The sequence below is a fragment of the Capra hircus genome, unplaced genomic scaffold, assembly GCF_001704415.2.
Source record: "Capra hircus breed San Clemente unplaced genomic scaffold, ASM170441v1, whole genome shotgun sequence".
Lineage (NCBI taxonomy): Eukaryota > Metazoa > Chordata > Mammalia > Artiodactyla > Bovidae > Capra > Capra hircus.
In genome coordinates this window covers 5,283-13,559 of record NW_017203283.1, presented here as the reverse complement: position 1 = coordinate 13,559, position 8,277 = coordinate 5,283, and the positions used below count along the sequence as shown (strand labels likewise).

General features: G+C 53.3%; 1 pseudogene; it reads right to left on the bottom strand.

The window, feature by feature from the left end:
- Positions 1 to 234: 234 nt before the first annotated feature.
- LOC108635086 lies at positions 235 to 6,933 on the bottom strand (annotated as a pseudogene).
- Positions 6,934 to 8,277: the final 1,344 nt, after the last annotated feature.

Below are 8,277 nucleotides of genomic sequence, written 5' to 3'. Positions count from 1 at the left end.
AGCAAGGGATGCCCCAGATGATGGCGCTCCTCCAAGCCAAGTCAGGCTTCCTCCTCTGATGGTTCTTGCACATGAACTGGAAGTGGGCCCTGCAGATTTTCTTACACTCAGAGCTCAGTTCCACCTGCAGGGCAGCCAGTGCCTGCAGCGCATCTTGCCCTGGAAGCTCAAGTAGCGCTCCAGGCCTTTCCTGGCCCTGCTCCTCCACCGTCTTCTTCAGCTCCTGGAAGAAGCCTATTGCTGCTCCTCATCTGCCACAACCTCCACCTCCTCCATGACATCTTCCGCAAGCAGCTGGAACAACCACCCAATCCCCACCATGTGTCCATCCAACAGGGGCTCACTGTCATCCACCGCCTCCACACTGCATAAGGTGGCTCCTTTGCCTGGCATGACAACTTGTGGCTGCAAAGTCCCAGCCTCAAAAAGCCTCAGGAAGGCAGGCCACCAACCACAGCGCCCTGAAACCGGGGCTCACAACTAGGAAGGTCTGCGGTCCCAGAATGCTCCTGCATTCCTCTGACCACCTTTCACACTCCTCTTGGCCCTGATCATGACCCCACACACAGGCTGCTGGCCCAAATCTAGTCCAATGACAGAGAGCGTGGTAGGCGGCCCCCTTATGGACACGCCCCTAAAACGTAGGGCATCTTCCAGGGTTCCTGGGCTAACAGCGCACCCACATGGCATATACCGCTCCAGGGAGGTAATGGGTTTTGCATCTGCTGATACCCCCAGGCGCTGTCATTGACCGGGCTCTGGAAATTCCAACCATGGGTTCCTGCTTCGCAGTCTGGACAGCACACTCCTGTGTCCCTCAGGACCCTCAGTAACTGAGAACTCTACCTGAGTATCCAAAGGATAAACAGGTGCTCCACATGGCTGGATACTTTTCTCCATGGGACACAGAACCTGTTGTTGTCCGGATGCTAGGGGAGAAGGGAAAAACCCCACTGTTTGCTACGGTTGATCTCCACTGTTCAGGGACACCAGAGCCTTAGGGTACAGAGCTGGCTCTGTGTCTCTTCATCTCTGCTTCTGGCGTAGCACTGTTTTGGGCAATCCTTCTGTGTGTGTACCAAGGGCTGGTGTCTGTTTGTCTCCATCTCTCTAAGTAGTGCTCTTGCTGTCTGCCACTCTCTGGACACCAGTGCTCATATGAAAAGTTTACATGAGAAGGCAAGCCCCTGCTCCTCCTTAGTGAGTTGCACGCATGGGAGATCAGACTTTGTCAGTCCACACATTCGGAGAGTGCTGTCTCAAACTCGAAAGTCAACAGTGGGCGGTCACTGCTGAACTGGCAGAAGGTGCGGGTGTCACCCTCCCTCCCTCGCTGGACAGACGTGAATGCTGCAAAGGCCTCAGGTACCTTGGCCACACTTTGCACAGATGGAGAAATGGGACATGGCCTGGGGCCTGAGGGAACTCCCTGAACATTATTTGAATGCCTGCCAGGGAGATGGTAAGGACAGTTCCCCATTAAGTTCCATGACCCACTGGTGCCAGAAACATGCACGGCTGCCAATTTACCCTATCGAGGCCCTTTCAAAGTGGTTCTGTTCTCCATGTGAGAACACATTCAAGCCTGCCCGTCACCCAAGCCTGTGGGGCTGGGAGCAGCAAGAGGATCAAGCTAAGGCCATCCGTCCTATAGTCCTGATACCCAATATATGTGTTCTGCAAAGTGTACAAAGAGTGATGATTCAAACTGGAAGACTGCAGGGAGCAGGTGCTTATACTGTAGCTCTTGCCCATCACTGAAACCACACAAAAAGGCAAGGGTTGCTCATGCTCATGGTAAGGTCAGGGAAAGTATGCCTGGCACTTGGGAAGGATGGAAAGGCCCTTGTATCTGGGTGTTCAAGGGGCTGTGGGGTCACCCACCATGGCTTCTGTGTCTGGGATTGCAGCCTGTTTTGTGTCTCAGATCTGCACTCTCACTGGTCGCCCCCAGGCACTTTGTTTCAGCCTCTCCTTTCTGCCAGGCATCCTTCCTGTACCACTGTGATTCCACTCAGAACTTGCTCACTCAGTGAGATAGCGGGGATCAGTAAGTACCCTGGCTTCAGTCATTCTGCTAGCTAGAGTCTACGTACCTTTTCCTATGGCTTTCATGTTTTCGCTATTCAACTTCCATCACCTGGTTAGGTCAGTTCTGACAGCTCATACTCATAAGCGTACTGGCAGGCGCATCTGCACGCACATGTGTGAACACACTAACGTCCCTGAGAGGAAACTTGCAAATATGCAGAAGTACAAGCCTTCTTCTCCAGGAACATGACTTTTTGTAAGCACCCAACTTTCTTTGTCCTGGCTATTTTTTTTCGCTTGCACATCAATCATGTCAGGTTGCACTTCTAACTCTGTGACAGCACCAAGAGTGTTTGAACCACCCATGCTTCACTGACTTACTAAATGCCCAGACTCCCTTTCAGTTGCTCTCATTGGGGCCAGGTAGGTCTTCATACAATCAGCTATACCTGCTTGCCCACACAGCTGGTGTGCCAATGAAGCCTGTCCTTGGTTGGGCCCAAAGACATCTAGAACAGTCACTGGGAAGGCAGGGTCCATCTGAGTGTCACCTGGGGCAGATCCGCTAGACAAAATCAGAGAATCTCCTCCAGGAAGACTGTCAGAATCCTCCCTCAGGTGCAGCCGTGCTCCTTTGCCCGTCTAGACCCACAGGCAGGGACATGACCCCAGAGGAAAGAAGGAATTCACGTCAGGACTTTCAGCACGAGCCATGGGTTGGTTATCTTTGGCAGGACTGCTATTGCCTGGACCCTGACCCTGAAAACCAGCAGGGTTCAAATTGACCCCAGGGGCTTCCCTGTCTCCCACTCTCCAGAGGTCCCTTGGGACATGCAGTAAGCCCAGCATTCTTGCTTCCTCCCTGTTCCCTCCCTCATAGGCACATCCTGGCAGAGTGCCACATATGGACACCCACCCCTGCACTTCCTTTGCCTACCTGCACTGCCAGGGAGGCTGGAAGGGCCTCTAGGCATGCCACATTCACACGCTGTCTCTCCAAGGATGCCTGTGGTTTTTCACGGACAGCCTACCTTAGCTCATCTTGTGTTGGGCGTCACATAATGTGAGAGTGTGCCACCCTCATGAAAAGAGTGTGCTGGCTGATGGGCTGATCCTGGGCAGCACAGGCCCAGGACGTTCCTGGTGCTCCTCCCATGTGTGGAACAAGACTCCAGTGCAGCAGACAATCTGTGCCTCATTCTCCTTTGGGTCTGCCCTTCTCTGCAGGACCTTGGCCTCCTCGCCACCCCCAGTCCTGCCATAGCCACGTCCACACTTCCACAGAATGGTCCATGTGCCCACAGACTGAGGGCTCTACAGCCAGTGGTTTCAAAGACCCACCCCATCTGATTTGTCCTGGGTGAATCCTCAGAGCATGTAACCCCTCTTCCCCGTCCAAACAAACACAATAGCAAGGTAGAAATGGTGAGCGTGTTTTTGTATTTGGTCTTCATCTCTGCGTCTGCCCTAGGCCTGACACCCACCCACACACACACACACACACAAACACATACGACACAAGCACATGTGTGTATACACACATATGCCCAGCATGGGGACACAAACCCAAGCAGGAAACAAGGGTGTTTCAGAGCCTGTGTTCCCTGTTTGTGTTTGTGTCCCCATGCTGAGCATGTATTTGTATACACACATGTCTTTGTGTCTGCTGTGTGTGTGTGTGTGTGTGTGTGTGTGTGTGTGTGCATGTGTCTGGCCCAAGGAAAATGTAGATATGAAGGCGACAGGAGAGCACGTGCTGAGCAACCATAAGAGGAAGCACGAGGCATCCCCAGTCTAAGGGTGGTTGGTCGCTGCAATGGCGGAGATGGAGTCAGAAGGCACCATGTCCTGTCCTTGTGGCTTCCTGTCCACCTCCTCCCCGAGCTCCTCCGTATTTTCCCAAGGTAGCCTGAAGCCACTTCCAATGCAGCATGTGTGGTGGTGCTGAGCCACCTAGTGGTGGATGTGGAAATTCACAGAAGATCCCAAAGTAAGCACACAGGTGCACTGGGACCCCGGAGAGGACGCCCTTGCAATGATAGGCCTTCCCAGGGTAAGGGGTGGGAGTGTAAGGCCCAGGCAATCTCAAACTCAGTGAGCAACAGGAGGCCAGGGGATGGCAGGACCCATGGAAGGATGATTCTGACAAAGAAACTTAATTCACCCTGCCTCTAGTAGTATCACCTAGGACTCTGACTCTGCAATCACAACTGATTTGAGGGGACTTGCTTCACTCACGGATACACTGAATCCCCAAGCCCCGGTTTTAGCAGGTTTTGCTACATGCATGATCCAAATTCAGACTCCGCAGCCAGCTTTCATGAGACTGAGCATCTGCATTTGGGAAAGGACAGTGTCCCAGCTAGTACAGGGCTGTCCCTTCATGGCCCACCTCCAGACCCCTTCACCACACGTGTTTCTATCATGGAAGAATCTTCTCTCCTGGGGTAGTCCTTCAGGGGATCATCCCACTTGTCTTCACTGATAATCTGCTGGCAACACTTTGCTGCTGAGCAAGGTCAGCCCAGGGCTGGGAGGCAAGCTGAGGACTCTAGAAGACTGCACCTTTTCCCTCCTCCCTATCCTAGCAGGTACAGGTGCGAGCCATCCACGGTCATGCAGCAAGCTGATCTTTTCCTTTCGGGACCACCTCTATTTCTTGAAAAGAGTGATCATTGAGGAGTATTACCTTGACATCACTGGTAAAACATGAGTCCGGGAATGATGATTGTGGGTGTGCAGCTGTGTGGATGATTCACCTATGGGATCCACACCCATCTCCCCTCTCTTCCTGCAGGGTATAGGGGACATCGTTCCAGGATGGAACCCTCGCATGAGCAGCCAAGAACTCCAACAACAATCATCAACTGTATGCAGGACTGAAACAATACCACCTCAGCAATCCTGTCTGATTCTGGGCAGTTGTGGCCTGACAACCAGTTGAGAAAGTTAAGGCTCCTGGTGTCCAGCCTGCAGGTGGTGCTCCCTGTTCACAGTCCCAGAACCAATGGACTGGAGTGGAACGATGTCCCCTATACCCTGCAGGAAGAGAGGGGAGATGGGTGTGGATCCCATAGGTGAATCATCCACATAGCTGCACACCCACAATCATCATTCCCGGACTCATGTTTTACCAGTGATGTCAAGGTAATACTCCTCAATGATCACTCTTTTCAAGAAATAGGGGTGGTCCCAAAAGGAAAAGATCAGCTTGCTGCATGACCGTGGATGTCTCGCACCTGTACCTGCTAGGATAGGGAGGAGGGAAAAGGTGCAAGCTTCTAGAGTCCTCAGCTTGCCTCCCAGGCAGGCATTAACAGCTTCCAAGAAGCCTCTCCAAACTCTCACAGTGTAGGAACGTGGATAACATGATCCTCCCACACCACACCAAGTCCCATACCCACCTGTCCTCAGTCTCCCTCCCTGACATTCAAGTTGATCACGTAGCTGAGAAAGTCTTTATCTTGGTCGCTGATCATGACAGAAACTTGAGGGTGGTTCATAACCTGCTTGAGGTCAAGGAGCCATTTATGCCACATGCTGGGCCAAGAAGAGCCAGGAGCATCAGCCCTAGTCTGGGGTGGAAGAACGACATGGGAACAGGCATCTTCAAGGATGCTGGGCACTTCTGCTTACCCAGCCACTACTGATGAGCTCAGGCCCTGCCATACCATCAGACAAGCTCATGGCTCTGTGTTCCTGGTGGTGTTCTGCATCTGAGGTGGTCTGCATTCCCCAAGCAGGGGCTGTTTCTGATAGCTATTATTTCCCAGACCTGTGTATGCTGGGTAGTGGCATGTCCACTGCCTACACGATAGGACTTAATAGTCATTGTGACAAACCATCTCTGAAAGCAAAGGGGTTGGTGTTGGCTAGTGTATGTCTACATATGTTGTGTGGGTTTGTGTATGTGTATGTGTGTGAGTGTGTGTGCGCGTGTGTGTGTGTGTGACTCCCAGATCTCAGTTATCTTTGGAATCATTCACCTTTACAACAATAACTGTCATTTAAGGCTGCCCTGGTGTACTGCCTCTGTCCTTTCTGACTTAGAGGCTGTTCCTCCTCAGATCAGGCCTGAAGTAGACACACCAAAGTCATGGCTGCGACACGTACAGGTGTGGCCCTGCCCAGACCCTACTCAGCTGTGCCTTTGGAGCCTGCCAACTGCCCAGTACCACACTTCCTTCAGGGTCCACCAGCACCCATCTTGCGCCCTTGCCTCCACCCCTGCTCCTGCTCCTGCCTCTGCACCTCCCCCTCCTCCTGAGCAGCGGACCACAGGGAGTAGCAGAAAGGATACCATGTTGGCCCAGAAGCCAGGGATGCCCTGGATGATGGCACTCTTCTGAGCCAAGTCACGCTTCCTCCTCTCATGGCTCTTGCACGTGAACCAAACGTAGGCCCTGCAGGTTTTCTCAGGCTCAGAGCTCAGATCCCCTTGCAGGGTCGCCAGTGCCTGCAGCACATCTAGTGCCGGAAGCTCACTCGGGCCTCCAGGCCTTTCCTGGCACTGCTCCTCCACTGTCTTCTCCTCCAGCTCCGGGGAGGACCCCTGTTGCTGCTCCTCATCCGGCACAACCTCCACATCCTCCAATGATGTCCTCTGCAAGCAGCTGGAACACCTGTCTGATCCCTGCCATGACTCTGTCCCCCTGGGCCTCACTGTCCTCTCCTGCCTCCACTCTGAAGAGGGTGGCATCTTCGCCTGGTGTGACCACTGGTGGCTGCAACGTCCCAGCCATGCGCAACATCACCAGGACAGGCCAGGGGCCCCATCCCCCTGAGCACCCATGCTCACAACTAAGAAGGCCCAGGGTCCCAGGATGCTTCCGCATTCCTCTCACGCTCCTTTTGGCTCTGGCCATGACCCCAGCCTGGGTCAGATGCTAAGGGACAGGACATAATAGCACCACAGTAAGTGCTGAGCAATGGTGGCCCAGGGTGCAGTAATCCTGTGGGGCCCACTAGCGTTTTTACTGTGGGGAGTGTGGGGCATGGTTCAGAGGCTATGGCTCGTGTGTGTGAGGGGTCGGCTGAACTATAGAAATGGATGGTGGCAGTCCAGGACAGGATGAACGGGCCCTGGGCCATCAGCCATACAGGCGGGGCTCTAGGCTGTGAGCCACACACAGGCAGCAGACCCAAATCTAGATCAATGGCCGAGAGGGGGGTGGAATGTATACGATGGACACGCCCCTAGACCGGAAGGCATCTTCCGTGGTTCCTGGGATCTGCTCCACTGCGTGGCCAGACTCTGCTCCAGAGAGCTAGCAGGTTTTGCATCTGCCGCTACCTCAGGCGCTGTCATTGGTCTGGTTCTGGAAATTCCAACCATGCATTCCTGATCCACAATCCAAACAGCACACTCCTGTGTCCCACAGGACCTTCAATAACTGGGAGCTCTCCCTGAGTATCCAAAGGATACACAGGGGTGCCAAGTGGCTGAACACTTTTCTCTATAGGACAGATAGACTGTTGCTGGCCGGATGATAGGGGAGGAGGGAAAAACCCCACCGTTTGCCACGTTGATCTCTTGTTCAGGGACACCAGGACCTTAGGGCATAGAGCTCTCTGTCTCTTTGTCTCTGCTTTGGCATAGCACTGTTTGGAGCAATCCTTCCTTGTGTGTACCAGGGCTGGTGTCTGTGTGTCTCCTTCTCTTCAAGTGGTGCTGTTGCCATTTGCCACTCTATGGACACCAGCGCTTATAGGAGAAGCTTATCCTTGGAGTGAAGGCAAGCCCTTCTCCTCCTGAGTGAGTTGCACCAATGGGAGATCAGATATTTTTAGTCCACAGGTTTGGAGAGTGCTTTCTCAATCTTGAAAGCCAACAGTGGGCAGTCACAGCTGAACTGCAGAATGGGTCGGGTAACCCTCCCTCCCTCACTGGACAGACATGAACCTGCACAGGCCTGAGGCGGCTTGGCCACACTTTTCACAGAGGGAGAAATGGGGCATGCTCTACTGGCATGAGGAAGCTCCCCTGAACCTTGTTCAAATTCCTGCCAGTGAGTCGCTAAGGACAACTCCCTGCTAAGTTCCGTGACTCACTGGTGCGGGAGACATGGACTTTTGCCCATTTACCCTATCAAGGCCCTTTTCAAGTGGTCTGTTCTCCATCTGAGAACATGTACCAGCCTGCCCAGTTACCAATCCTGTGGGGCTGGGAGCAGCAACAGGATCAACCTAAGCCATCTATCTAATAGTCCTGACCCCCTATATATGCTTTCTGCAAAGAGTACGGAG